This window comes from Mauremys reevesii, linkage group 18 (assembly GCF_016161935.1).
Source record: "Mauremys reevesii isolate NIE-2019 linkage group 18, ASM1616193v1, whole genome shotgun sequence".
Lineage (NCBI taxonomy): Eukaryota > Metazoa > Chordata > Testudines > Geoemydidae > Mauremys > Mauremys reevesii.
The window spans coordinates 16,673,624-16,698,058 of record NC_052640.1 but is presented as its reverse complement, the minus strand read 5'-3'; the positions used below and the strand labels follow the sequence as shown (position 1 = coordinate 16,698,058).

Below are 24,435 nucleotides of genomic sequence, written 5' to 3'. Positions count from 1 at the left end.
AATCACCCCGTTTGGAAGGTGATGTTTCAATTGTCTCCCATTTAGCATATCTTCAGCACCAGAACACTTTTAAAAGAGAATCTCTCAGATCATGGCAGGTTTGCCTGGCATCCTTTGCCATGCAGATTATGTGTCGGTATGTGGTAGATATAGAAGTGAACATGATGAGACTACATGCAGTTTTGAGATGCTTATAACTAGCCAGTCTCACTCCAAATGAGAAATATAAGTTTGTGAAGAAGCAGATAAAATTTGTAGCAAACGGGGAATTCAATTGGATTCAGAGAAACTGAAGGCATTACTTGTTACTTGAACCCAAAGATGTTTCTGCTGTAAGAAGATTTCTGGACATGACAAAATTCTTAACTAATTTAGCTCAACCAACAAAATGCTTAAGAGATCTTCGTAATGGTCACAATATGTGGATCTGGGGAGCACACAACAAAATACCTTTAATCAAATAAAAACTATTGACATCTCTTCCTGCTTTGGCACAATATTTGGTAACTATCCAACAGCAATAGCAGTGGATGCATCATCATCATGGTTTAGGAGCAGGGCTCTCACAAAAACAACCAGAAGGAGACCGGAGACCTGTAGCATTCATATCAAGAAGCCTCACAAAAACCAAGCAGCAGTATGCTTAAGTGGAAAAAGAAGCTCTAGCAGGCACTTGGCACTGTGAACAGCTCAGTGCATATCTCTTTGACTTGAATTTTAACCTAGAAACAGACTCTTAGAGGCATGATTGAGTTCAAAATGACTGGATGACCTTCCACCTAGGATTCAAAGATTTTGACTATGGTTAATGCAATTTTCTTTCAATATTGAACATATACTGGAGAAAATACTCACAGAAACTACACTCTATCTGAAGCCCCAGTTGAGCAGCTACCAACAGAAGAAGAAAAAGATTTAGAGAAATATGTCAGTCTACATTGACCTTGTTCTGGCAGCAGTTGCAGAACCTGCCAGCAAATTAGAGGTGAACAACAAAAGGATGAGACTTGCCAGAAACTGACTCAACTGTGCCAAAGGGGGTGGGGTTGAGTCAGCTTCCAACAGGCCTATTGCATATTGGCAGGACTGAAGTGACCTTCCCATGGCTGAAGGACGGCACATTCCTATACCAAAGGTACTTTAGAGAGAGATGCTGTACAAAATCCATGAGCAACACCAAGGTATAAACAAGTGTTGTGCACGATCACAATAATCCATATGCCGGCCTGGCCTGAGAAGGCAAATTCAGAATGTCGTGGACCGCCAGATATGTAACGAAGGGGGTGGAAAAACAATCGTCAGAACCATTACTCTCTACAAAGCTACCTGACAGACCTTGGCAGTGGGTAGCCACAGATTTGCTTTTACTGGAAAGGACACACTTACATTAGTGTAGTTAATTACTTCTCCAGATATACTGACTTGGCTATACATACACAGACTTCATCGGCACAGGTCATCCAGAAACTAAAGTCAATATCTGCAAGACATGGAGTTCCTGGAGTTCTTATATCTCATAATGGGCCTCATTTTACCTTGGAAACATTCTTAGCATTTGTGCAGGACTTTAATTTTGACCTTTTTACTAGTAGTCCAGATTACCTCCAGAGCAACGGGGAGGTGAAGAGAGTGGTGCAGACTTTAAAAAAGCTTCAGCAAAAATAGTGAACCTATATAAAGCACTCTTGGCATATCGATCAACACCTCTTGCATCTGGACTACCTCCAGCAGAACTTCTGGTGGGAAGATGACTAAGGATGCCTTTCCCTGTGGAACCCATACAGCTTAAACCTAAGTGGCCTGACCTGAGGCAATTTTGAAAATGGGATGCTGAAATACAAATCTGGCAGCAACACAACTTCAGTGTTTGGCACAAAACAAAAGTACTCCCTGAAATGAGATCAGGGAACAAAGTTTTGACTCAAAAACTCCGACACTTAGAACTGCTCGTAACTGCAGAAACTACCAGCTCTTGCCTCGTGGAGACTCATACGGGACTTCTCTGGAGGAATCGGATTAATCGATCAATATTTCCCAAGGCAACAAAAATTGGATCTCAGACCTGCAGGCACTCTGTCAGGAATTGAGCCCCCTCCATGAGGAACTCCATCTGGAAACTCAACAGAAGTGAACAGGGTTGTGAAGAGTAATCAGACCCCCTCAAAAAATTGATCTTTAGAATACTGCTCAGGATTATTTACATGCAATTGATAAGGGGACATAGCAGTGTAAATAGTTTTCAGGAATTTGAAATTTATTCTGAAGTGTGTGTGTGTGTGTGTGTGTATTTTATATATATATAAAGTCTTTACATATATAGAGTCTTTAATTTTTAATCCTTTAGAGAAATGTGGAGTTTGTAGTCCTCCAGAGAGGACCAGGATGCGTTGCAGCATGGAACTTAATACACTTAGGACATTTTTCTGGTTAGGGAGTTCTCTAGTTGCTACTTATATCTATGACCTCACAGTGCATATAGTTCTTTATTTCTAACTCTATGGGCAAGCAACCTGGAAAGCTTCTCCCATCACATCTCCCTTGCTCTGAATATTTAAGGCTAACTCATTCAGACCTTATTCCGGGCCAGATTTGGAAAAGAGGCCTGTGTTGGGCCAGGAAACTTCCAGAGTTTGGATTCATGAAGTTTCCTCTGAGTCATCTATTCAGGGATCAAGGTTCAATCTACAGAGAGCGAGAGGCAGGGCGTGAGGGCTCAGAAGTCCTTTGTGGAGATAGCTAGAGAATAGACTAAGGAAGAAGAGGCAAAACTTACCCGAGTTTACTCAAAACTCTCCTTCAGAGGAGGAGGAGGAGGCACATCACAGATGGGGACTCCATACCATCTAATGCTGACACGTCCACCTCCATTCCCTCCCCACACGACCATGCCCCCTCTAAAATCGGGCAGTCCTTAATCAATGAACAGGCTTCCATGGAGTCAAACAGCATGTTGCCTTGTTAGCGCAACCTCTCCTTTTACACCAATGTACCCCATTTGTGTGGTTTCCCACACTTTTCCCATGGCCCATTGCCTGCTTTGAGGAGGCTTGTTCTGCTCCTCAGTCCTTCTCTTCAGAAGCAGTTTTTTGCCTGAGTAAGAATTTACGGACTCTAGGATTCTGGCCAGGGAATGTACTTGTCTAACTTTCGTGGCTTTCGTTATTGTTTGCTAAATGTACTATGTTAGTTACCTTGGACTGCACTGATGGTGAAATTTAGCCCTGTGCAGAGAGCCTGCATGAGGCCTATGTGTCACTAGCTAGGCCAAGATCTTCAAAGGAATTTAGGTGCCTGAATCCCATTGGTTTCAATGGAAGTTAGTTACCTTTTGACGATCTGGGTCTATTGCCCATGCTACATGGTGTATACTCATTTTGCTGGCCCTGTGCACATGGGTGAATTTCAGCCCAATAAATCACAGGTTAAGAAGTTACCTTTATCCAAACTGCATGAGTCTGTAGATTATATTTCTTGATGTTAGGAATCTTCAGCTAAAGAAATAAAAGCAAAAAATTGTTAAACTTTCCTAATAAATTATCATTTAAAAACAGCCAGAATTCATCACGGATGGGCTTTAATAGCAATTCTGAGTATTATTTTTCTCATGCAGTAAATGATGCAGTTAAGTGCCTGTCATGTTACTCATCAGACTTAATATTGTCAGGTTCATGAGAATTTTTCCTAGGGGGGATTTATCTTAAAATGAACCCTAAGGATCAACTGAACTTGGCAGGTAAAAAAAGGAATTAATTGCCCACTAATGAACCTAATTGCTCTCATGAGAATGCAAAAAGCCACAGCTCCTGTCAGAATATTAGATGCTACTACCTGCCCCAGAAAGCGCTGAGAAGTTATGCTAGCCTTTCAGGAAAAGGCTTGTGTAACCGTGCCTTCTTGGGTCACAACTGAGGATGCCAAATTTAGGACAAACTGATGAGAAATAGGGCAAACACAACCCCAAACTGGAGGTTATTCTTCCATAAGATATACCAAGCCAGCTACAAAAGTAAACTTCTGTTTCACCACACTGGCTAACAAGAAGTCAGAAAGCAGTTTCCTCGGGCATTCCAGTTCTTATGTCACCACCAAAAACATTGGATTCAGAGATGAGTGGTTCTTTACAACCGCTCTCATCAAATAAAAGGTTTTTCTGATCCCAAAGGACCAGCCACACACAGGGGTGGCTCCAGGAACCAGCGCTCCAAGCGCGTGCCCAGGGCGGCAAGCAGTGGGGGGCGCTCTGCCGGTCGCCGCGAGGGAGGTCCGCCGAAGCCGCGGGACCAGCGGACCCTCCGTGCTTGGGGCGGCAAAATGTCTAGAGCCGCCCCTGGCCACACACCCAGGTCAGCACTGCCTGCATGGAGATTGCCAGAGGCGCTCTGCCTGCAAAGTGCTGACGCCTCTTCTGTGGCACTGCATGGGCAGCACACTTAGGTCTGGCTCCCAGACCCCTTTTTGGAGGGCTCCTCAGTGCTGGCCTTGGGCTGCCAGCTGATGCACAGGAAGGAGTGGGGCCAAATTGTGTTCTGCTTTGCACCTTGTTTCACCCGACTGAGTTCAATGAAGTTGCAGTGGCTGTAGGTCAGAGAAGAATTTGGCCTGCTCTCTTCCAATGGAAGAGTCAATGGAAAGTCAATGGAAATCAGGGCCGAGTATGGCCCATATCATCCCAACTTCCCCTTCCCTCGTATCTCGTCTTCCATTTACAGGCAGAAAGAGAAATCCTCCCGTGGCCAGTGATGCTCCATGGATCACTGAGGAGTAGCAGAGAAGAGCCCTGAACATGTGAATTAAAGCCAAGCAAGAGGAAATTGTGAAGGGCTCTAAACTTGACTTTAACATTTCATATAACTTGTTCATTGGGGCCAACTTGAATCCTCCCATATGTTTTCCTTATTCCCCCTCCCCATATTTTTGTTGAACCCACAGTTTCTCCACCATTGGGGATTATAGGGGCTTCACACAGCTTTGTTGGCCGCTTTGCGATCCTAAGAAGAAAAACGCTTTGTAAGTGCTTATTATTTATGCAATGAAACCAGAATATGGCCCAAAGGGCTTGCAAGATACGTATATCCATTTAAAAAAAAGGGCATCTTGCTTCTAGAATTGTACCACTTCTAACTCCAAGCAAGATTTGGGAGCACTGTGGTGAAGCCCCAAGTAGATACGGTGGGCTTGGGCTTCCCAAAGAGTTTCAGAGTTTGAGATTACCAGCGTATCAATATCTTTAGGAGAATCTGGGATTTCCACCCTGGTGTAGATTTGATAAGCTAGGAAAAAGTAGGAGAAAAATCTGAAGTGTAGATGTGCTCCTTTGGCTGGTGGTAATTATTATTTTGTTTTGATTTATCGTTCACAGGAATTTTATGAGACCCTTGAAGGCATAATTCTGTCTCTTTTCTGCATATTTTATTTTTCACCAAAACTGCAAGAGGACAGGATATTTAGCAGAATAACTTTGATGTCTGGGTAGGGAACAGAGAAGATTTGGTCTTGCGCCAAATGAAGGGAACACAAAGGAATGAAAAGAATCCAGTGTATTGCAGCACTATATTACTTTCTATGTTTGAAAGAGCACTTTGACTGAAGTGCCAGTCCTACAAATGCTGTGAGCTTACTACACAATTTTGTTTATGCTCTTAAAAAACCCCAGATTTTCAAAAGAGCTCAGCTCCCATCTACAGTATTGCAAACCCTGAGTGTTCAAAAATCATGATTGGCTTCAAACAGTAATAAATTTGTACCTCTTTTTATTTGCCTTCTGGTTTCTGTGTTTGTAGTTTACACTCATTTCACGTTTTCAAGCTTTTCCCAGCAACTAGGTGCTAGAAATGTCCTTTTTTGAATGAAAGTGAGATTCTCATGCAATCTCTTCATTCCAGCAGGTGGGGATTTAAAAAAAGAGCAAATATCGTATGCTCATAAAAAAAATTGCGAGACCTGAGAGCACTGCATGTAGGCACAACAAGTGGCTAAAATTTCCAAAGAGCTCAGCATGATCATGTAAGTATTTCAATAGGTGCGACTGGTGCTGAGCCCTTTGAAAATTTGGCTTTATTTTAGATGCCTAAAGGGGCTGACGTCTTTTGAAACTCTGGCCCTTAAAGCTCTTGCTCTTTTATACATTCAATTTGTGCCTCACTGGAGTAAAATCCCAGCTGTCCAAGCAGACACTTGTCTGCAAATTGCCATAACACCTTTCGGAGATGTACCTTTCCCATTAAGGCATTCTGGCTCCTGCGTCTAGCCTTGAAATGATTCTAATCCTGTGCATGAGGTGCATTGGCAGCTATAGGATTTATGTACACAAGAGATCTGGGAGGTGTATTCTTATTTGAAGAGCTAGAAAATCAGCCAAGCATTAGGCTCACCTATTCTCTCCCACTGTAGCTGTAGGAATAGAAACTGGCTTTGCTTGAAAAATAATGATTTTGTTTGCAATCTATCAGTTGTTCGTTTTGTTTGTTTGTTTTTTTCTTCTCATCAGTTTCAGGAATTTCTTCAGTTCTGATTGATTGTCTTGGGTTTTAAAAGAAGAAAATTTAAAATAGGAAAACAAAAGGCAGTGATTAAAATGACTTATGTGGCTTTTTGTTTGTTTGGTGCAAAGGTTTTATTTCACCTAACTTTGATATGTAGTCAACAGAATCATTGGGTCAGAAGAGCATAGAAAAGGGTGATCTGCACTTAAAGTGATACAGGACTTGCAATGTCAGTTAGGACGGTGATTTTATTACTGACGTGGTTATGCTGGCAAAACCTGCCTCATGTAGACGAGACTTAATTTCTGGTGGTGGTTCGTCTAAAGAAGCTGCAGGAAGCTTTCTTCTGTAACTGCACCAGGGATGTGTGTTGCATGGAGGGTGAGTTTTTTTTAATTCTATTAGTCCAGCAGGAAGGAACAGCCCCACTAAATGGTTTCTAGACTCAGCTGCCCTCTCCAGGTGCAATCCTTCCCATGCTTATCACATCACTGGGGACTTTTACTCTGACTGACCAGTGGTCATGCAATTTGCCAAGAAGAGCTGTGCGAATAACAGACTTTACAGTTCTCTGGCAACTCCGAAAAACTGAGGTGGGGGAGATTTTATTTCAGGTCAAACTGGAAACAACATTTTTAGAAATTTTCAGTGAAACAAAAAAGTCAGAAAAAAATTATTTTAGGTAAAAAAAAAGTTTTGTTTAGATTTTGACCAATTTTAAACTATTTCTTTAAAAAATATGATAGGAAATTTTGAAACAAAAAGTTGTTTCAAGCCAAAAAAATCAAAAGGTTTAATTTCAAAAATGTCAAAAAGATACATTTCAGAGTTTTTCAGATGTTTCTGGGGGTTTTTTGTTTGTTTGTTTTTGACTGAAACAATTCGGTGAAACCAACTCCAGTTTGGAAAATGTTGCGGTATCACCAAATCTGCATTTTTTGCCAAAAAAAGGTTCACCAGAAAACATTCACACAGCTCTACCACTGAGCATCCAGTGCTTACAAAGGATTCTCTGTACTTTCCAGGGTCAGATCTTCAAAGAGTTGGGTACATGCTGGGTACTGAGTGCTTTTGAGAATCTTGCCTCGTGAATATTCATACAATATCTTGCAAGAACCTACAACATCAATAGGCCGTCAGCTAGCCATTTTGATGGTCTTCTACAAAGGGTTCTCACTTGCTAATGTTCTTCCCCACACCTGAACACTTTCCCCCATATTGCAAGTCAATATTGCTCCCATTGGTTCTAACGCCACTGACATTATAGCCTCTTTTACCTGCTTGTCCATGTGATGTCTATGGGCCGTGGGCCAGACTTCCAGTAGTGCTCATCACCCACCATTGGGTCCAGATCTCCCCAGGGGTTCAATTCCCACTTGGACACCTACAATTAAATGCAGTGTTATATATCTAGGAACAAGGAATGGAGGCCATCCCTAAAGAGTGGGGGACTGTATCCTGGAAAGCAGCGACTCTGAAAAGGATTTAGTGGTCACAGTGGACCAGCAACTGAACGTGACTTCCCAGTGAGATGCCATGACAAAAAGGGCTAATGGGATCCGTGGCCATTTAAACAGGAGAGTAGTGAATAAGAGTAGGAAGGTGATTTTTACCTGTGTGTACGGCATTGAAGAGACCGATTCTGGAATATTGTGTCCAGTTCTGGTGTGAAGACTTTAAAAAGATACTGAAAAATTGGAGAGCCACAAAAATGATTTGAGGGCTGGAGAAAATAGAGAGTGAAAGCTCTCAATCTGTTTTAGCTTATCAAAAAGCAGATTGAGAGGTGACTTGATTACAGTGGATCAGAACCTTTCTGGGGAGAAAATACCAGGTACTAAAGAGCTCTTTAATCTATCAGAGAAAGGCAGAACAAGGACCAATAGCTGGCAGCTGAAGCCAGACAAATTCAAATTAGAAACTGGGCAAACATTTTTAACAGTGAGGGTGATTAATCACTGGAGCAAACTACCAAGGGAAGCAGTGGATTTTCCATCTCTTGATGTCTTTATATCCAGACAGGATGCCTTTCTGGAAGATCTGCTCTAGCCAAACACAAGTTATTGGGCTTGCTACAGGGGTAACTAGGCGAAATGTAATGGTCTGTGCTATACAGGAGGTCAGACTCGTTGATCTAATGCTCCCTTTTGGCCTTATGAAACTCTCTGAATCTATGAAGCGGCCAGACTTTCAAAACAGCTCAGGACCCAGCAGCTCCCGCTGATACCAGAAAGTTTATTTCCAAATACAGGGCACAGATTTCAGGTGGCAAGAAATGCTGCTCGGCACCACGTGCACGTTCCGAGCACCGGGCGCAGCTCCGCCTGGCTGAGCAAGCAGGGCACTTGCACAGCTGTATGACTTCAGACATTCCTGGTGATTCTGCAAAGGTCAGTCCTTCACTCAGAAATGTGTTTCTGATTACATTCTGCCCCCTTGCAGATAACAATGCAGTCAGTGACAAATTTAGGGGAAGATAGGCTTTCAGAGCAGCTACCATGCATTTGCCTTCCACTGGCTGACACAGCTCATCTGGTTTAACTTCTGCATGGCAACTGAATGCCAATCAAGCCTGTCGCTGCTTGCCTCAGAGAGTGCAGTTCCCTTTACAAACAGGATGGCCACTCAGCCCAGGGAAGGATTGGCTCTTCTGTCAGTAACACAACAATTACTTACAGTGACTGATGTCTAAGTCAGACGCATCAGAAAACTCCTCTAGAAATAAGCAACCCTTTTCTTTCTAGCCAAATCACGTACTGTGCCGGGAAGTGGGAGATAGTACTGCTCCTGTGAGAAGATAAAGCATGACTTTAGCGTGGAGATCTCTGTCTTATGTCTTATAAAGCACACAGGGGCCATCACAGATCGGACAGGAAGGCCTGGCAATCTTACAAAGTCTTACATGGTCTCTCTGAAACGGAACTGATAGACTTCTATTCTAAACAGTTATCTACAGAGGGATGGATGGTCCAATGATGAAGCCCCTAGTTGAGAGAGACATGGGTTCAAGTCTCCGCTCTACCACAGTTTTCATGTGTGACCTTGGGCAGTAACTTGGTCTCTGTGTGTCTCAGATCCCCATCTGTAAAATAGGGATCATAGCAGTGCCCACCTCACAGGGATTGTGGCAGGAGAAGTGCATTAATGATTGTGAGATGCTCAGACAATGTGCTAATGGGGACCATGTAAGTACCTCAGACAGACACAGGGCAGCCTGGAGAAGACCTTGACGGTTGCCTTCTGGTTAGGCTGACAGGGAGTGGGAAGCCTTCGCTCTGGGGCTGTTTGTCCCAGAACCAGGGCTCCATTACTCACAGAATTTCTAAATTTGTGGGTTTCATTCCAAACGGGAATGGAGCCAAATTTTGAAATATCAAAATTCTCTTGGAAATAGAATCGCCCCTCTCCGCACAGCAATCCCATTCAGTCCAAGGGTCCCATGTGTGTCATATCCTGGTTCTTTATAGCGGTTCGTTTTGGTGCATAACCTGTTTTCTGTTGGCAGCTTTTACCTTGGAAAGTGGCTAATTTACTGTTAGGGTACGTCCATACTACCCGCCCGGATTGGCGGGTAGCAATCGACTTCTCGGAGTTCAATATATCGCGTCTCATCTAGACGCGATATATCGAACTCCGAACGCGCTCCCGTCGACTCCGGAACTCCACCACTGCAAATGGTGGTGGCGGAGTCGACGGGGCAGCCGCGGACGTCGATCCCGCGCCGTGAGGACGGGTAAGTAGTTCGAACTAAGGTAGTTCGACTTCAGCTACGCTATTCGTGTAGCTGAAGTTGCGTACCTTAGTTCGACACCCCCCCCCCCCCAGTGTAGACCAGGCCTTAATTCCAGATGGGCCTGAACAGAAAGCCCAGATCTAGAGGTGTATGAGTGGGGGGCGAACAGCGTCCTGAGCAGCACGCCCATTTTGTTGCTTCGGCCTGTCTCCAAAGGATAGGACAATGGGGCGGGAATCAGGAGACCTGGATTGCTGGCCTGGCTCTGGCACTGACCTGCTTGGGCTAGACACATTGGGTCAGAAATTCCTCCTTATTTTTGGAGCCTTAGTTTTTTGATTCCTCAGCTTGCGATGGCTAGAGTCTTACTGTTACAGGTCAATGGAAGACATGCGTGCTCAGCATTTAATAATGCCAAACAGGCCTGAGTGGTGTCTAGTTGTGCACCCAGAAGTTAGTGGACCCCAAATTAGTGGATCTTTTGGTCATAACTTGTCTGTGCCTACATTTTCCCATCTGTAACCTGGAGACAATGATGCTTACCTAGGATTTCCCTCCTGACCAACCTGGCTCCCAAGTCAGGAATAGTGTTATGAATTAGTGAAAAAAATTTCCCCAAACCACGGCACACGTGTCAATTCCAGATTGGCCTGAACTGAAACCCTGGATCCAAATATCCTCACACTTGGACACAGCTGGAGCGGAACATTCTAGTTCGGGCCCGTCTTTTGTTCCAGTGGGATCTCTGATGTACAATCATCATCTGGCTCCTCTTTTTTGATTAGCTGGGAAGTGTCATGTGGGCTCAGTTAATACTAGTCTGCCAGCTGCCCAGCAGCCACTGCTGCTGTTCTCTTACTCAGTCCCTGGTTAATGTGAGGGGGTGGGGTTTGTATCGCAAGTATTTTTTCCCCCTTGAAGATCATTTTTATCCCCTTCCGCCAAGGATGCTGACCAAGCTCTCTGAGCCATGAGCTCCCCTCTCTCCTCCCGGCAAGATGACAAAAGAAGCTGTCTGAAAGCGCCAGGATGGCTGACACAGGGAGAAAGAAAGAAAAAGAAATCACAAAAACGCATGCAGCATGTCTGCGGTGGTGACTAATGGCTATTAGCCCTTATTGCTGTCAGGTGAACTGGTAGCCAAGCCTCAGACATGTGGTCATTGTCAAGAGGAATTTTTGACTCTCCTCTCAGGAGCACCTCCTCCACCCCTCCCCAACCATTAATTACTTCCACCATCCTTCCAAACTGCCAAGGAGTGAGGAGCAGCAGAGCTGGAGATGAAAGGAAGCAGCGGCTGCCCCGGTTTCCAGGTCTTTCAAATAACCAGTCTGTAATAACTTCCACAGCCAAGGGAAATGGCCACGCAGTGGGAGGAAGGTCAGCTCTGAGGGGAGGAAGGCTCTTGTGCAGCAGTGATGTAGTGGCTCCTAATGGAAGAAACCTGTGGAATTAATCAAGCCCCGTGCCTCATTTGTTAATGACAGCAGGTTTGAAAAAACAGCAGCCGTTCACCTCGGTCAGAAGATGGGATCCTAGAACTCCAGCCAAGGGCTGTCAGGCCACCAGGGTTAGGGATCAGGTCCCTCCCTGCGTTCATAAAGCAGATGCACAGGTTTCGTGGAGGTGGATGGCAGAGATGACTGGGTTTTCTGGAGTAGCTCACACAGCCTGCGTGCCTCCTTTCTCTAAGCCGGCTGCTGGGAAGCTACAGCCTAGGCCAATGCTGACCTCCCATGCTTGGCTTCCTGGCTGTCATGCATGAAGTCCGTCACGCTCAGTTTCACCCAGATTAGCCTGCGGTATTGAGATGACATTGTTCTGGCATGCTTGCTTCAGAAAGCAACAGCTCTGTGGAACCAGTTAAGGCAGTCTGGGCCCAGCTCCTATCTCTGAAGATGGGAGCATTCTCCCTCCCATATTCCACCCCCTCCCCGAAGTGTGACCTTGATTTCATGGGCCAGAGACAAGCAAGAATCAAAGTGGAATAATTACTGCTAGTGTCTGATAAATCCCCCACCCCCACAGGACACCGCTGCTGGGGCCTGCAATCAGCCACAAGAGCCATGGAGGTGTGACAGGTGAATAGCTGGGGAGGGTTTTTTCTGGCACAGCTATGTGATGCGCTGAGGAGTGGGGTCAGCTAAAAGGAACCTTGGCTTTCTGAATCAGGTAAAAACTCCCCACACAGATCAAAATTCTGTGTAACATACAAACATTGAGTCTTTGCATCATGCTACCAGCGCATTCTGGCCATGAAAAGTGCATCCAGCCCCACCAGGATCACTCCAGTGTAGGGGGATCCTCTGAAGAAATAGGGTGTGGCTGGTCCTCCTCTATGCCCTCCTAATCCCTGACTCTGGTTTCAGCCTCTTGGAGCTATTAGCAATTTCTCTGTGTTAGAGCATTGCTGAAGTTGCTCTAATTAATGCAAAGAGGCTGCCTTTGCCAACAGCAGCCTCAGGCTCGGAGGAACACAGAGTCGAGCTTTATAACACCCTTGCACGCATTCCTCTCAGCTTATGTTATCAGCTCTTTGAAAATACATGAGGCTCAGGTCCTATATAACTGTAATGTATTTTACATATTAGGCTTGTCGGAGTCTATATAGAGAAAAACTGATAGGTATGGGATAGCAAGGAGTAGGTCTTTTCATATCAACAGTCCACACACATAAAAAATGACATACAGTCTCATTATAGGAAACATATGCGTCCTTTCTGCATAGGTTGGGCAGATTTCTGTTTGAAGAGATGACAGTCTAACTGAATCACCAAGCTGTATATTGTATCAGGTTACACCCAAGAGAGTGACAGTATTTTCTAAATCGAAGGCTCTCTTGACGTTCCAATCCCTTTCACAGGGGAGCAGCTGGACTCTGCCTTTTCGGGCAGGATGGTCAAAACCTGTGCAAGGTCACTTGTGTGACCTTTAGCATGTTGTTTAACTTCACTGTGCCTCGGTTTCCCCAAAGGCAACATTGAAATACTTAGCCACCTTTGTGGAGATCTTTGACACTTACAGGTGAAAGTGCTTTATAACGTAAATGTAAAAAACAACGATACTTTATTGTAAAATGGTAAATTAAATGATCTTGTATTGATTAACAGTTCCCAACTCTTTGAGGCAAGTGAATCAGTGTATTGAACTAAGCGCTGACAGAATCCACACTGTTTTCTTTTTAACAAACTAGGATACTAATCCCCTGAAAGACCAGTGAATTTGGGGTTATTTGTTTATTTAGCAAAATTGCGGATGGGAATGTGTTGCTATTATATATTTGTGACCTAAATTTTACATTATCCTGCTACTGCATCAGAACCCGAAAGTGAAATTGACTAGCCTGTTTCTGTAGTTGCTAGCTGTGTGCAATGCAAAACACTAAGAAAACATCCCGCCTGATGAAAATGGGAGGTGCTGGGCCCAGAGCTCCTTTGAAAACCTGGCCCCAAATACTGGGGAAATTATTTGTGAAGTTATTTCAGTTGTAATAAATGAGGTGGTGTTAGTAACACAGATGACATTTTTTAGAAAGAGATTTTTGTAGCTGGGAAGTTTTTTCTTTTTAATCTGAAAATCTCAAGCTACATTTACACCAGTGGTTTGTCTTGGAGCTTTGGGCAGGTGACATGCAAACAACCTCACATTCCCTCTTGCACATGGTATGGTTTGATTTTAGAACCTGATACTTTCAGATTCTTTTATAATTGGCTCTCGCGCTCTCTCTGTGTCAGACACAGCAAAAGAGCGCTAGTTTTTTGCAGTCCAACAATGAATTAAGTCTTTAGTCCCATTAAAGTATTAAATTTTTGCTCAACCCTTACCTAAGCCCTCCTCGCTTGAATTAAGGCATTAAGCTTTCATTAAAGTTAACACATTGACAAAGTCTCATTTCTGCCCTGCCTTAACTGGACCACACCAGCTTGTGGCCCCAGTTGTCAGTTGATACTATAAAATCAGGAAGCACGTTTCTTTAAAGCTTCCCCCCCCCTCCCATGTGTGAATGAGCAAAGGGAGGGACGTGTCAGCGCTCGTTAGCTGAGCACTGAGCCCTACCCGTGCGTTTGAAATCACCTCACAAAATGCACTAAGACAGACAGTGATGTAGGACCAGTAACCTGTCACCCTGATTCCTTTCCCTTGATACGGATGGCAAGACCTCCATCACAACAGAAGCCCTTGTTGGCTATCTCAGCAGAGCGGCATTTGCATGGAGAATTACTGTGCGTGGTCCCTCAGGAAGAGGATGATGGCTCATTGGAGAGGCAGTGAGAGGCTGGTTTTACTGCTGCTGCCTGGGCTGGACATGGTCTTTGACCCAACCAGAGGCCTCTGTCCCCAAGGCTGTCAGCCAGGTATGTTCCACAAGCATTTGAGCAGGGGCGGCTCCAGGCCCCAGCACACAAAGCGCGTGCTTGGGGCGGCATGCCACGGGGGGCGCTCTGCCGGTCGCCGGGAGGGCGGCAGGCAGGCTGCCTTCGGCGGCATGCCTGCAGAGGGTCCCGGTGGAGCCACGGGACCAGTGGACCGTCCGCAGGCACACCTGCGGGAGGTCAACCGAAGCCGCGGGACCAGCGGACCCTCCGCAGGCACGCCTGTGGGAGGTCCACTGGAGCCGTGGGACTGGCGACCGGCAGAGCGCCCCCCGCAGCATGCCGCTGTGCTTGGGGCAGCGAAATGTCTAGAGCCGCCCCTGCATTTGAGGCCCTGTTAAAGTCAATGGGAGTTTTGAAATTGATTTCAGTGGGGCCAGGATTTCATTCTAGACTCTCAAAAGACCTCAGCTCTCATTGAGGCACCAGAATTAGAGGCCTGATATTTCAAAAGAGCTCAGCGTGGTAAGGGCCTGATGATCAGTTGCTTGTGATATGAGCCTGCCTTCTCCTGGCATTGTGAATATTCAGGCCCTGGCTGCGAATGCTCTTCTGAAAATCTGGCTCTTACCTTAGTGGGGAAATGGGAGCCTGGCATGTCTGAAAATCCAAACCTGGCATTTAAAGTTAAAAACAAAACCAGCCTGGTTTCCAAAGCGCAAATGGAACCGCATCGTTTGGAAGGTAGAGGGCAGATTCTGAGCTCATGTAAATCCATTGACTTCACTAGAGCGACGACCATCGGCACCCACTGAGACGCTGACCCTAGATATTCCAGGTTCAGTGGGGAAGTGAGAGGCACAGATTATTCTCACTGTAGCAGCTTGGGGCTGCTGCTTTATCCCAACAAGGTTTCACGTTCCGGGGAGAGCAGGGACTGGGGAATCTACTCAAACAAGCGTGTTCTGCTGTGCTTTCCTGGAATTGTTTGTTTTGTTGGTGAAAAACAGAGTGAGTTTCTTGATGGTTTAGTGCAATGTTCAGCTTGTCCTGTTTGTTTCCATGGGAGTGGAGGGTACTGGCTCCCTTGTCCGTCCCTCTACCCCCACATTCTCATTGTCTTCATGTTTCATTGAAATCTTCCATCAAAATCTGCATACTCGGACTTGTCCAAACCAGCTCATCCACTGCTGTCATCGCAACAGCAGCTTCTCCTTAGAGTGGACTAGAATTGGCAAAGAGAGAACTGAGGTTTTAAAAATACACTGCGCTTCTAGGGCACCTCTCACCCAGAAATCTCAAAATTGGACAAACACTAATTGGGCCCCCTGATGCCCCGGTGAGTCATGTAAATACTACTCCCCCATTTTCAGTTTGGGGAAACTAAGGCACACAGCAGTTAAGTGATTTGCTCACAGATAAGTCAGCACCAGAAGTCCTGACTCCTAGATCCCTGCTTTAACCACTAGACCATTCCTACTTTGCTGGAAAGTTATACCTCTGAGGGTGCATACCGTATATTTTCCATTAGTAGCCATATGCTCTGTTGTTTGCCAACACTGTCTTGAAAGGAAATGACATTTTCAGAGCAGACAGGACCTGGAGGTCCTTTCACAACCAGGAGCATGTCAGCAAAGGCTGAGAGTTAAGTGAGTTGCCTGGCTGGGCCTTTAACACCTTAGCTAGAAAAGGGAACCCCTCTCAGGTGTAATGTAATGTCCCATGGTGTCTCTCTTCCAAAACATTGAAAAGGAGAACAACTTTTACAACACATCCTGAGAAGCTGAGCAGAGCAGGGGACTGGGCAAGGGCCACCCACGTTATGGCCCCTCGCAACCTCGCCGGCTTCTCAAATAGCAGCGTCGCAGCATCTCCTTTTCTCTCGCAGACCTTCCAAACGCCAGCATGCCCTTTGGCCTTCCCCCCAGCTTGCTCTCCTAAGAGAGCTGCTCTGGAGGACAGGCAGGGGAGTACTCGTATTCCTGAGGAGAAACATGTGTTCTAGTCACGTGTACCTTTTTCCCATTTGCATTGAGGAGATTAGAAATGCTCAGTTTTTTAAACTTTAAGATAATGGATCCAGTACTCCGCTCAGTTATGCTTTGACACAGGCGCTTGAGGTCAAGGGGTTTGCACCAGGAAAAGGATATGGCACACCATCTGTGGCTGCCAAATCATTCCTCAGTAGGGATACTCTTAAAATTGCTCCGTGCTTTTTACATTATTTTCCTATTTAATTGTATTAAAGTTCTGGCGGAAATCATTAGGTGGCGTGTGAACCAGTACAACATGGCAAGGGACCTGAAATGAGATTTACAATGTGCTTTTTTCTATTAAAACAATCACTACCAGCAACCCTACAATAATAAACCAGCATGTTCATTCCAGCACTTGGGAGCAATCTCACAATAATTGGCCAGCACGTGCAGTCCAGCACTCATGAGCAACCCCCAATACACCAGGCAGAATGCTGCCACTAGCACTCTGAGGGCCTGATCTAAAGTCCACTGAAGTCAATCGGAATCTGGAATGAATGATGTGTTTACTTACAATATGTTATTCAGCCACTAGATGTCTCTGCGTGCTATAGAGTTCAGGACAGAGTGTGCTATCTGGTAAACACCGGGGCCAAAGCTGGAATTCAAGCTGTGTGGAAGTCTGTTTTGTTAGTTTGTAGTTGTAGTTGTTTTGTTTAATAAATGCCTTCTTTGAAGGACTGTAATTCTGTACATCACGAGTGGCACAATCTGGGCCCTCTGCAGTGCTCCATGAGAACAAGGCCAGCTAGCATAAGGTGTGACCAGATCCCAACCCAGCTCCTTGCATACGTGCCAGTGCCCCAGGGCAGGCACGGGGAAAGTACACACTATACTGTTGCAAGTACCAATAGCACTGTTTGGTGCATGCCTCCATATGCCCCTTCGGCATTCTGCTACTGCTGTTCTGGGGCTACAGCTCCACAAACCCCTCTCTCTAGGGCTTCTCAGAGGAACCAGAAGAATATAGTGTGGGCCACAGAATGCTAAATTTGAGATAAAAGATGGTCTATAAATGTGAGCTACTCTAGTGTTGTTGTTTATTGGTATTGTCATTTCTTTCTCCAGATGTAGCCACTAATTAGCAGCATGGAGATGAGTATTTAAAAGTGGACAGGCTTCATGTTAGATCTCCAGCAAGTGCCTGGAAAGCCAAGGCGATGAGCCTGGAATAAATCACTGGATTCCCTGACCACGAACAGTAAACTTCAAGCCTTGTCATGAACTTACCTTTTTTATCACATCCTTCTGCATCCACTTATCACAGCCGGATCTTGGGTTCACTCAGCACACCAGTAAAAACAAGGAACAACTTGCCAACTGCTTTTCTTTTTCTTGGGGAGAGAAACGTTGGTCCATTGGTCAGAGCTGGACGATTCTCTGAGGAGCCCTTTTATTCTGTGTGTGGGCGGTAATCTCCTGCCCTCTCAGCCATGGGAAGCCAGGGTTGCGTCTTCCTTAAGTAAACTGGAATCCGTAAAGAAAGGGCAGTAGGTGCTGACAGCCCCCCGGTAGTCCCAGAGATGTGAGCGAGTGAAGGGAAATGTGAAAACAAACCAACAGCAATTGGAGAGAGATTTGAATCAAAGCAGCACCTTGACTCACAATATTTAATAACCATCCTGACAGCATGTGTTGGACTTGTACCCACATCCACACTTCACTAGCTGGTAAATACACCGTAGACAGGCCCTAAGGGGTCTATTCTTCAACTGCTGGCCACACGTTGGCCCAAAACTTCCACAGAGAAACCCAAAACTGAGGGAGGGAATGTTCACCAGATCTCTTCCCCCCGCCCCCCATAGCATCCTGTCTGGGGAGGAGAGAAAGGCGCTTGCGTTGCTTTCTGTTGAAAAGGCTGTGAGGACAGAGCCTCAGGGATCCCCTGGAGACCACGGCAATCTCAGCAGAGGCCCAAGGCCTGTGTACCAGCTCTGGCTCCCAGCAGTCTCCCAGCTCTGTGGGCTCCAGATACCCATATCCAGAGAAAAGACGGCACAGCTCTGGGGGATTTCCGCAGGCCTGGAGGGGCGATGATCTACACCATGGCCTGGCAGACTGGCTGTATTTTACACCCACTGTGCGCCGGTGGACATGGCAACACAAGCCTGCAGGGCAGTGGTGAATGGAGCCCAGCACATGTAGGCATGAGACAAGGTCTTCTTCAGACACAGCATAAGAAGGAAAGCAGAAGTTTCATTTTTCTCTGCCTGGCGGTTCCTGAGGTAGGGCCTCCCGGTCGCAGTGCCATTACTTACTAATGGCGGGCCTGAGCCAGAGAGGTACTGAGTGGCTCTGACTCCCCCTGACATCGATAGGGTTCCAAGTGCTCAGCACCTCCCAGGAGGCACTCAGCACCTTGCAGGATCAGACCCTTCTAAATTCCTCTAACAGAGACTTTGTTTATTTAACCTAATGGGTTTTCAGCCAACACCAGTGTGGATGGATCAAATGTAGAATAAACAGGACCTGATCCTGAGTGGTGCTGAGCCCCTTCAGTTTCCACCAGCTTTAACAGGAGATTATGGCACTTTTGCAGGACTCTGTCCTGTATTTTACTACGGGTTGGTATAAAATGTGCCCCAAATGACCCCGCGACCATCATGCACTACTGCTCAAGCCTGGGGAAGGGATGACTAGCTTTTCAAAGCCTCTGTTTGTCATAGTGAGGTGCCCAGTAATTAGCCAACAACAGAAGAGTTTTTCAGCAAACCCTGGCTCTCCAGCATTGGATCTGTGCGATGAAAGCAAGTGGGAGAATTGCCAAGATATGAAAACATCTCATCCTTGAGCAAATAGATCCCAGCAGTGAGCCCGTTCCTGAGGAGTGGGTGACAGGCAACGGGGGAAGCAGTTTGGGAATATGGTGCCTATGCTTGCCAAGGAAGTGCCTAGTATGGCTCAAAGGGAAGGACTGGCTGGAATGGGGGTTTTGGCGGGGAAGAGGGGTTCCAAGCTGTGAAATTATGAGACAAGGACTAACTGGATTCGGAAAAACCCCTTAGTCAAGAGCTTAACCTCCCCCATCCCCCCATGCAGTTGTCTGGTGCTCATGAAAGAAGAGAGAGTGACAGCCCCAGAGCAATAAGGACCAAGACTTTCAAGTGACTTGGGGTGTTTAAATTTGTGGGTGCCCAACAGGGTCTGGTCTCCCGAGGGGGCAGGTGTTCTGAAAACCGAGCCCCTGAAAGCTATCTCAAGGGAGGCCTGTGTCACGGGACTGTCACAGTTCTCCCAGCAAACCCTCCTAGTGGAAATGCAGCTGATAGCAGCAAATGAGGGGTTTTGCGGGTGTAACTTACACCGGAAATAAGCTACACTGGCAAAAAGGAGGCTGGTAAAACTGTGCCTACACTAGGGCTTTTGCCGGCACAGCTATGCTTAACTTTTTCACACTCCTAACAGACCAGTGTAGACCAGGTCGTAGAACCCCCAAATCACAAGCTGCTTTAGAAACTCCGTCCCCAGCATGAAATACAGCCGTGCAAACTTCCTACTACCTTACACTGCCCTGGCAGCATACTGTAAATCTGCTCTGACCTGCAAGGAATTCATTGCCTCAAGGTAACAGTGAGGCCAAGAGGTTTCGGAAAAGGATTGGACAGTATATGGCTAGCCAACTTCTAGTGAATGTGGCGGGGGGAGAAACTTTCCATGTGGGCAGTTTATCCTACAGCTGCCTGCTGCAGGGTAGGCAGGTTGGTGTTGGCATATAAGACTTTAATTGTAGATAATTAAACTCTTATATGCCAACACCAACCTCCTGGTGGTGATTTGCTGATTGTGATAACTGCAAGCAGTGGAAGGTATAGACAGGAATCTAAATGGCTGGACTGCAGAGCCAGATACACCAGAGGGATAAAGCAGGAGATTTTAGCACTGGTAATTCTTTAATGAATTAAATGAATCTTTGTTGGCAATATCTGTTTATGACAGAAACATTTGGGAGATGTGTTTTAATGCATCCACAGTAGGATTTCAGAGCGGCAGAAATGCAAGACTAAACAGAGGTGGGGAGAGAGCTTTGTAAATCATCGGCACAGAGAGAATGTATTTCAAATCACGGGAGGGAAAGGAGTCTCCCCCGGGGGGATAATACGAAGGAAGTGTAACTGGAGGTCTGATGCAATAGCCTTATCAGAGAGCAGTACAGAAAGCCTGGTAAAGAAGGGAATAGGCACAAGACCTACTTTCTATCAGGGCTGATTCTGACCATTCAATGGGATCGTGCCTCAAATCAGGGATCGATGCCTGCTCAGCTTACTTACTCGAGTAGTACCACTAGTGGATAACTCCTGAGTAAAGTGAGCAGGTTTTGGCCTGGGGTGTGATTTGTGTGCCTCTGAGGAGGTAGTTTAGCTATGCAGGCATAGTGGGGTTTGAAAGTGCAGGTACTTATGCAAGCCTATGGCTGCCCATGGAAATAGAAACAGTTTTCACATGCCTGTTTGTGTCCCTGAGCACGGATCGCAGTCATAGCTGAGGCGATTACTGATCTTCAATGGGCATCTCTTGGAAGTGTTGGGTACTAGTCCAAAATGGAGCAGGCAGGTGTAGGGACAGGCCTTAGATGACCCCACTGGGTGTGGGCCAATAATTTTTTCTGATTATTTTTCTCTTACAGGCATTAATTTGAGGTGACTAGTACCCAGCACCAGCCCAAAGCAGCAGTGGCAAGAATGCCTCTAGTGATGATCTGGATGATGAATCCAATCAGCTGGTGAGAGTGCAGTCCCTCCAGAGACAGAGAGGCTCCATCGGTGGGAATGCAGCTGTCCGTGAGTACGGGTCTATCAAGGGGGGGGAGCTGCATCAGCAAAGAGAGGGATAGCTCAGTGGCTTGCACATTGGCCTGCTAAACCCAGGGTTGCAAGTTCAATCCTTGAGGGGACCATTTAGGGATTTGAGGATTGAGTTGGGGATTAGTCCTGCTTTGAGCAGAGGGTTGGACTAGATGACCTCCTGAGGTCCCTTCCAACCCTGAGATTCTATGAAAGAGAGCAGGTATCCCTGAGAGCAAGTCAATGTATCCATGTGGGAACTTGCAGAGAGCCAGATCCTTGACACACTTCCTGGCTGCTTTGCACTTACAAAAATAATAATATTTATTTGTATCACCATCACATCCAGGAGCCCTAATCATGGCCTGGGACCCCATTGTGCTAGGCGCTGTACAAAGACAGAACAAAAAGACGGTCCCTGCCCCAAAGAGCCAGTGGTTGTAAGTATAAGACAAGAGACAACAGATGGATACAGGCAGGGGAACACAAGGAAACAATGGGGCAGTGTTGGTCAGCATGATGAGCAGTAGTTTTAGATCTGAACTAGTCTCAGGTTTTGTGTAGGCGTCATAGCAGAGGAGAGTGGTAAGGAGGGATTTGACAGAGGCTGACGAGTTGGTTTTGCGGGTGCTTACCGGGGGCACCTCCCCGGGGTGAGGAGCAGCATGGGACAAAGCACAAAGGAACTATATTTGAAAATGTTACAGGTGGGCGATGGAGACTGGCCTCATGGGCGGATTGGAAGTGGGCGTTGACCTTGCCATAGTGAGTAAGAGATGATCCATGTGCACAAAGTGCGCTGGAGTGGCACCAAGCAGCTGGAAGCCAGAGTAACCGGCCACCTGGGGATTCACCTAGTGTTAGGGCAATCACCAGGTGGCAGAGCACTAGCAATCAGCCCTATGCTACTCCCCCTATTACAGCCCCTGACCTACGGCGTGCCAGCAGGCAAGGCGGGAGGGGTGGGCAGAAGAACATGGCTAGGATGCCACTGTACTTCGGTGATCCCCAACTCTCAGAACAGCTCTTTGGGGACAGTTGTGCCTGGGAAGACTGTAGCAGCTCTGAGTTACACCTTTAGCCAAAACACCAAAAAGGTGATGTGAAGCCACATTTGTGGCACAACCTCCCAGTGGTGGTAGGAAAGCAGCCATGCAGCTGGGGAGCTACCCCTTAAGGACTTGCATGGTATTTGTAAATCTATTATGATGGATGCCTGGGAAGGGACAAAAATATGCCTGTGTCATCGGTAGCACAGCACAATGTTTGCCTAGCAGCCCTTTCTTGTGGGGCTACTGTTTATAGGTGAACTGTGGTGTTTGTTCCCTGATGGCTAAACTGGTCATTTGGTTAGATCTGGGCAGGAGGGAGTGGGGTCTATGTGTGTGGTGCGGGGCGGGGGGGGGGGGGTAGATCTGGGCAGGCAGGAGTGGGGTGTGTGTCTGCGGTTAGATCTGGGCAGGAGAGAGTGAATAGTGTGTGTGTGTGTGTGGTGGGAGGGTAGATCTGGGCAGGCAGGAGTGGGGTGTGTGTGTGGTGGTGGTGGTGGTGAGGTAGATCTGGGCAGGAGGGAGTGGGGTGTGTGTGTGTGGTTAGATCTGGGCAGGAGGGAGTGAAGTGTGTGTGTGTGTGTGAGAGAGAGAGAGAGAGAGATTTAAAACAAATACAGGTCAGAGTTTGCTGGACCCAAAGAATTGCATGTCAGCTCCCAGGCAGTTTTGAGACTGCATGAAATAGAGAAGGGTTCACACCTGTTACTAGACTTGAATGTGTTTAGCAAAGAAATATTTGCGCCTTCTGTCTTGTAGCGCTCGGTGAATTGTTCCAGCGTCCCCTCCTGTTTGATTCGGTGACCCTCTGCTCCATTGTTTTGCTGCTGAGGCTGCTTGGCAGTATCAGTGTTTGGGATACTCTTGGCTTGAGTAAATCCGATGGGGAAGGACTGGGGCAACATCCGTATCAGTTTGACCGTGGGGATGGACGAGGAAGGGGCTCTTTGATACGTGGTGAAAGTAGGAGGACAGCCACGTTGGAAGAGAGATCAGTGAGGGAACTCTGGAGATTTCCTTTATTAAGAATGAATATCTCCAGCCCTATTCCTGCTTCCTGGAAGCCTTTGAAGTCATCGTTGACTTGGAGAGCAAATTCCAAAGGTCCTGGGGGATCAGCGTGATGCAAGCATTTTAGAAAACACTGGGGAGAGGGGGTGGTCTCAAAGAGCCAAAGTCTCTCTTGTTTTTGGAGTGTTTAATACCCAGCCAAAATACCAGGGCAGCTGGATGCAGAGTCCCTCCCTCTGGGGTTTGTGCCATGGACTAGTACTGTTTTCCAAATGGGTCAGAGTGTCTGGTTAATAAACAACCTGGTGCACAGGTGGAATTTGAGTCAGAGGGCTTCATGAGACATTGGATTACATGGCACCAGATGTTCCCCAACCACAGATACCGGATTGTAACACACACACATACGTCAATAGAAATTCCTGCTTGTAGGCTTTCCAACTAATTTGTACTTATTTCAAAGCCTGTCCATGGAAATTGAGAGGTATGATGCCCTGGGAGCAGAGAGAAAGAGATTAAGAAAGATGGGCTCTGGGAACAGGGAAAGAGAGACTAACCCCTGGGAACCACACGTGAGAGAGAAAGAGAGAGAGGGGCCCTGAGAACACAGTAAGAAGCGATAAAGGCAGACAGGCGCTGGGAACATAAGGAGATGCAGTGGTAGAGAGAGAGGAAGACAGATTTTAGGAAATGTGCACACATTAAGCTGGACCACAAGCCTCGGGGCTCAGAGGAGCCCAGGGGGAGCTGCCGTGGGAAACTCCTGTGTGTTACTTGAATCTTAGATTGTAAACTCTTTGTGGAAGGGACCATAAGTGTGTCTCTATTTCTGTGCCGCACCTAGGGCAACAGGGTCTGGGCCCCACGGTGGACCTGTAGGCAAGACAATAATAATCATAAACTCCAATTTGCATAGCATATGTGAGTGAAAAGGACATGTCTACTTGCCTCCATCCCAGGGACAAATAAAGGACAGACAGCTGGGTGTGGGGAGGTAGGGCCAGAGTTCTATCTCTGTGCCGCTGGCAGG

At 46.5% G+C, this 24,435-nt stretch overlaps 1 long non-coding RNA gene across 2 annotated transcripts in view; it reads left to right on the top strand.

Moving 5' to 3' along the window:
• Positions 1 to 21,324, top strand: part of LOC120385926 — an 89,893-nt gene extending 68,569 nt beyond the window's left edge. The window contains exon 7 of one of the 2 annotated variants that reach the window (XR_005589422.1): positions 21,189 to 21,324. This is a non-coding gene — a long non-coding RNA (uncharacterized LOC120385926). Of the gene's footprint in view, positions 1 to 5,359; positions 5,689 to 21,188 lie in introns of those variants that run through there. The other variant, XR_005589421.1, reaches the window with a different exon arrangement.
• Positions 21,325 to 24,435: the final 3,111 nt, after the last annotated feature.